Source organism: Vipera berus (assembly GCF_964194415.1).
Source record: "Vipera berus genome assembly, chromosome: 6".
NCBI lineage: Eukaryota > Metazoa > Chordata > Lepidosauria > Squamata > Viperidae > Vipera > Vipera berus.
Genome location: NC_138208.1, coordinates 65,119,122 through 65,125,862, shown reverse-complemented (window position 1 = coordinate 65,125,862; position 6,741 = coordinate 65,119,122). Strand labels below are relative to the sequence as shown.

At 36.5% G+C, this 6,741-nt stretch overlaps 1 protein-coding gene across 1 annotated transcript in view; it reads right to left on the bottom strand.

Moving 5' to 3' along the window:
- The window catches only part of SSTR3 (somatostatin receptor 3), a 368,714-nt gene that overhangs the window by 116,802 nt on the left and 245,171 nt on the right, over window positions 1-6,741 (bottom strand). The window lies entirely within an intron of this gene.

Genomic DNA, 6,741 nt, shown 5'->3' with positions numbered 1-6,741 from the left:
CCAATTGTACAAATTTTGCCAAATTTCATAATACTCCGTTTTGTTTTTATTTTTGATCTCTAGGGTTAACCTGTCCATTTCAGCGCAGGATAAAATTTTATCTATTATTTCTTCTTCAGTGGGTGTTTCCTTTCTTTTCCATTTTTGGGCATATGCCAGTCTTGCTGCGGTTAAGATATGTACTAATAAGTAGAGAGATGCTTTACTGAGATTATCGTTAATAATCCCTAATAAAAAGATTTCTGGTTTTAAATAAATTTTTTGTCGTAATATTTCTTCCAACCAATTTTTTATCTGCTGCCAAAAATTTTGCGCCTCTGAACATTCCCACCACATGTGATAGTAAGTCCCTGGAAGCCTTCTGCATTTCCAGCTCGTTGGTGAGATTTTTTTATCTATTTTTGCTAACCTTGTAGGGGGAAGGTGCCATCTATAAAACATCTTGTACAAGTTCTCTTTATAGGAGGTGGCTAGCGTTAACCTCCTGTTTCTTTCCCATAGTGATTGCCAATTATCTAGGTCAATATTATAACCAAAATTTTTACTCCAGGTTAACATTATTTCTTTTACCTGTTCTTCTAACAAATCCTGTTCTAATAAATATTAATATATCTTTTTTATCATTTGATTTTCTGTTCCTAGAAGAATTTTATCTAATTGTGTATGGTCTAATTTTATCCCTGGTTCTTTTTTATCTTTTCTGTATCGTGACTGTATATACAATTTTTCCACTCAGTTGCAAATAGAACTTGTGGTTGATATGTTGAAAAATCCGGGACAAACAGAATTGGCAAAATCACTCCCCTTTTATAGTATATTTCTGAGGTGAGCATAAGGAAGGCATTTTTATTTCTAGTTCTTAAACATTCTGAGCTACTGTTTTCCTTCCACCTCCAGTTGGTAGATCTTGAAGTTCTTCTAGAATTTCATTCTTGGACTAGAAGGAACGGTTTAACCCCTGTTGTAGTGCATAGTTAATTGATCTTTGACCATATTGCCTGGACTAGACTTATTGGAAGCCCTGAACCTCTCTGAGCTTTCTTCACTTTGAAGAAGATGATTTAGAATTTCTTTACATTTGGGTGGCAGTGGTTAGTTTTTGTGGAAATGTAGCATGTTTCTTCTCCAATTATACATACACACAAACATATGTAAATAAACAAATAAAAGTCCTCCTTGGCTGCAGCGTTTCCTCTTCTAAAAATCCCCAATGATAAGAATATCTTCATGGTCTTTAGCAGGGCTTTTTTTGTCATAGAACGCTCAGAACGGAGTTCCGGCACCTTTTTTGGATGGAACCTTGTAGGGTAGGCAAGGTGGGTTGTATGACATGCGTGAGTTCCGGCACCTTTTTCTTTTACAAAAAAAGCACTGGTCTTTAGGGACTCAACTGAAGTGTGGTAAGCTAGGGAAGTTGCAGACTGCTGTAATTGTATAAGGGTGGACAGGACACTTCCACCTGTCTCTTGGCCCTCTTATAAATAAGATAAATGCAGATGAGGATTTCAACTTCCATTTTTTGCTCTCTTTGTAATAATCAGGCTGAGATGGCAGGAGTCAGCATACAAGGAAAAGGGAAGTCATAATCAGCACATAATTGTAGATGGTACAAAAGCTTCCCACATGAATATAAAGCTTTCCAATCTCCTATTCACTTCAAGGAATGGGGAAACTGCATGAGTGCTTTAGATTCTGGAAGGATTTCATGTTGTAACTTTCAAGTCTGGAACTCTCTATACCCTATCAGATGTCATATGAAGGTATAAATCTAGCTACTTCATATTTTTTATGAATACCAAGTTAGCTATCTTGGCTGTTTGTCTAATAAATTAGTGCCCTTCAGGAACCTTTGGGGAAATTTCACCAGTTGGCATTTCTGAATGCCACATTGTTGCTAAAAGCGAAGGAAACCTGCCAGAAATAAGGTATGTATGAAATAGTTGTTAATTCTAATTATGTGCCATTTTTTTTGCATTAACTATCTTCTGAGCCCGTAATTATTTTAAAGTTTAACCTGCCATTCTTAGATGGGATTTAGTCTCTACTTCCTCTTTCATTTCTTCTACTGTATGTCTTAGAAATAACTCTAGTTTTTTTTCTTGAAAGAATAGAGAATGAGTATTGTTCCATCTATTGCCTTGCAAATTTTGCAGCTAATTCCCATTCTCTGCTATTTAAGTGGGGAGGGACCCAATGGCATAAGTTATTTTACCTTTCCTTAGAAAGGAAATCCATTAACTCTCAGTGCTTCTGGGGCATGTTGAGAACTTGCTCCAAACCAAGAGCATGAGATGAAAGAAGAAATGTGAGTTCAGCTACTCTTGGGGAGCATATGTCTTTCAAGCCACTGGGGAAAGGAAGACACATCAAGCTGTCTGATCCTTAGAAGCACTTCATCAAGATCTTTTTCACTGTTAACAGGCACAAACTTCTTAAAGGTAGGGCAGTATTTGATACTGAGATTAGATCAGTTAGCATTCAACATTATACTGGAGAAAGAATGATAGAAACAATTAAGTAAGAGAATAGGTGAAGCAGTGGTATAAGTTCTAGGAAGGGAAGCAAGACAGCTCCTCCAGAATTATGATAACAGATAAATGCTTCCAGTTTTGAAAAGGCCATTTTTCTATTAGGAAGGAAGGAAGGAAGGAAGGAAGGAAGGAAGGAAGGAAGGAAGGAAGGAAGGAAGGAAGGTTTGATGAAGGAGGAGGGGAGTTCTGGTGAGGGAGGGAAACGATTCAGTGTCATTAATGCAAGCATTGCCCAAAAAATGCTAAAAGAAATTAAGGGTTTGCATTAATGTAGTAAGTTTGATTAAAACAGAAATGCAATCCATCACACAACAGTGGAAAGACTGAGATCCTGCTCCATCTCTAGCCAGATGCTCAAAGTTGATGGGCAACTTCCAAGCAACTCCGCTTCTTAGAATCCTTTACTTTTAAATCTGTTAAGACAGTCATTTAAACTAAGAGTCAAAAAACAAGGACAACTCCTCCACAACATACATCCTGTACCCCTCCCCACCTTTGAGATTGTAGGGAGGAAAGATATAATTCCAGATAACTATATCTTTTAAATGAGGCATTTAGGATTTATTTTCTGAATCATATCATATTCTGCTCAAATTGCAGTATAAGGAGAGGAGAAAGAAAAACAATAACCCCATTATTACTTTTTGTGTTGGCCCTTTTAGCAACCAGAAAATTATCAGGAGATGTAAGAGTTTTTCATATTTTATTTGTTTTTCTTTTAGTTGCATGAATAATCTTTGGCCAGCAACACTGACATTTTGTATTGGCTGAAACTTTTCTCTCTTAATTGCAAAAGTTCTGGAATTTAATGGAATTAAATCCATGCAAATTTAATTCCCCAACCAATTAGCATTTCTTTCTGGCATGGGAATGGATTAGATTTTCTGTTTTCCATTAAACTCTGAGAAAGCAGATGTGTTCTTTTATACAATCAAATGCACACAATAATATAGAAAGATAGGGAACTGGTAGCAACAAGCAACAGCTGAATATCATAATGAAATGTTGAATCCACTGTTGTATAAACTAAACCAAAAAGATATTTTTATATGAAACTTTATTCCTGAATAGTTGAAACTGGCTGCTAGTGAGGCAACTGGTCCTTCTTGACCAATGCTATTAAATCACATTAGTGTAATTTTCATGTGATTGATTTCTCAGCATTACTTAGCCTTTGTTGAAGCTGGTCCACATTACTTGTTGAAGGTGGTTGGCTGGTGTGTAATGCAAATTCAGGCCATATTGCTAGTTTATTGTTCCATATGACTTGTAAGGTTAAAAAAAATCACATCAGAAAACCATTGTTAACTTGGGGATAGTGTGCTGTGTTTAAAACAGCCTCAGGAACTATCATATATGTGTGTATCTGTCTCTGTTGTCTGTGTGTGTAGGTTTTGCCTCTATCCCTTCCATCTTGTACATTTTGACTATCTGCCTCCCCTCTAGATACCTGTGAGCAGAGGACTATCCAAATAGCCCTATCCATACAAAAGGCTAGAAGAAAACAGTTGATAGAATTGAATTTTTTGTACATGAAACATGGAATCTGCCAAACAGCTCCTTACATAAGTCAAATGATAATGACCCACAATTTAGTTTATGCCTTAATTTGGGAGTCTTAAATATGGTGCCCATGATCACTAATATGTCTAAGAATCCTTCTTTGGCATCTACCCAGCCACACTGTTTCTCAGAACTGTTCAAAAATTTCTTTCATTTAAAATAAATGCACGAAAAGCTGGCAAGCTAAGACTGAATGTTGCTTTCCCCCACCCCCACATGTGGAAGTATGGTGTGTTTTGTTTTCCCTATGGAGGTGGGTCTGTCAACGTTTTGCCTTTTGTGAAATTTGTATTTTGATATATTTTGTGGGAAAGAAAATGTGATTTGGCATTTAGAGTTCATATTCTACCTCTGGCTTTCGGTCCCCTAGAATAGATGAGGGAGGGCTTTTAGACCATTTAGTCAAATCCCCTACTTAGTACAGGGATCCAGATTAAAGTGTTCAAAATATCTGACTGTCCCATTCTTCTTGGACACATCTGGCCCAAAGGTAACACTCAGTGCAGAATAACAAGATTACAGTATTTGTCTCATAGCCATTGTTGAGTCAGGGCATCAATATGGGTGGCAGGTGATGATTTTTGTGTGTGAAAATAACACAAATATTATTAGCTTGGAGGTCATACTGTAAGTATTTTGTTGCCTTAAATATTTTTCTAGGAACCTTGATATGGCAAACATGAACGATGTTGCAAGATCTGCATAAAAATCATACATAAAGGCAAATTGAGGATATCCTAATGTCCCACAGTTCATTGAAAAAGAGCTTCGATGATTTATAAAGAAGTACAATTTTAGACAAATTACAATCAATCCCTGCCATTCACAAGCCAGTGACGGAACAGAAAAAGTAGTTCAAATTATGAAGTAAATTCTAGCATTACAAGCTTCGTTAAGTTATAACTATGAATCCCATTTCAAATGTTGGAAATAAACATGCACCCTAACTGAATCAATGTCAAGCAGGTCTATGCATCAGATGCAAAAGCAGCCTACACATTTCACTTTGAAGACATCACAAAGAGTATGCTTTGTCAAAGGTGCAGTCAGTGCTTTTTTTGTAAAAGAAAAAGGTGCCGGAACTCACACATGTCATACAACCCGCCTTGCCTATCCTACAAGGTTCCATCCAAAAAAGGTGCCGGCACTCCGTTCTGAGCGTTCAATGACAAAAAAAAGCCCTGGGTGCAGTCTTAACCAAAAACTGTGTAGGAATTTCAGTGTTATTTTCTCAAGATGAAGAGAGGCAACATTAAGAAAATCAGAAGACATTTACAGTTAGCTCATAAATCTCCAGAAACAAGGTTAAACAAGGTAAACTTGGTAACAGATGGAAATACTAACTTAATGTACTACTAAGAGATAACAATAGCCATCTAATCATACCATCAGATTTGTGCACCTCATTTTTAGGCATAAAACCTACAACTTCTAGATGCATTCCAGTATGAAAGTTTGCATGAAACTAATTTATGCAAATAGAAATAGCACTGCTTATTCTGGCAGAATAATCTTCAAATTTATTAGATGTGATTGCCAGCCTATTCATCACCTCAGAGTTAGGACACTGAAAACATGCATGTGATTTACTGGATTTTTGAAGGTTACATAAAGTTCATGATTGAATGGAAAAAGCAATTTAATGAAATCTGCTTCTAGTTAGTGAACAGGGGAAGAAGAAGAGGAAGATTTCCTGGAATAAAATAAACTGCTGGAGAAAGTGTTCCAACTATGAAAAGCAAATTAAGATATGCAAGCAACTGTATGATTTTGTTCTTGTAAATAAATTAAGTTATTGTTGTTTATCGGAGTCAGGTCATTTTATAAAACCCAATCAGTTGTTTTATTTTGTTGCATGCCAGCTTCATGATTCACTTTTTTAAATGAAAAGAAATGTTAAAAAATTCAGTAGGTCAGAGAATATAGTAAGTCTCTAAGGAGATGTTCAGCAGTGAATTTATGCAAAACTACTCAATGAAATTGTAACTGGGTAACACTTGTTTGATTCACAGTTGCTACCTAAGCAGCATTAATTCTTTCACCTACCTTTCCTTTTAGAGTTCCTTTTTTGGCTCCCACTCTCTCTCTCTCTCTCTCTCTCTCTCTCTCTCTCTCTCTCTCTCTCTCTCTCTCTCTCTCTCTCTCTCTCTCTCTCTCTCTCTCTCTCTCTCTCTCTCTCTCTCTCTCTCTCTCTCTCTCTCTCTCTCTCCTCCCCTCTCCCTCCCACTCCCTCCCTCTCCTTCTCTCCTACCCCTCCCTCCCTCCCCCTCTCTCATTTCAGAATTATATTCCAAGTATCTAATGAAGCCAATTGCGAGCTATGAATGTTTATGTAATAACTTTTTATTTATTTATAACATTTTTACACAACCAAGATGATGAACTTTATCAGTCTTTAAACAACTTGTCATATAACTCAGAATTATTGTTTGAAATTGTAACATTAGATTAATAACTTGATAAAAATTGACAGATTCTGTATGAATATGCGCATAGCAGCTAGGTATACATCCTCAGTTCGAAGAAAAACTGGATATTCTATGTGGATTTTTTTTTAATGTGAAAGCCAATATACTTTTTAACCTCATTTTAATGGAGATTTGTGGGGAAGAGATCCATCACTCCCCAAAATCTCTCTAACCTAAGA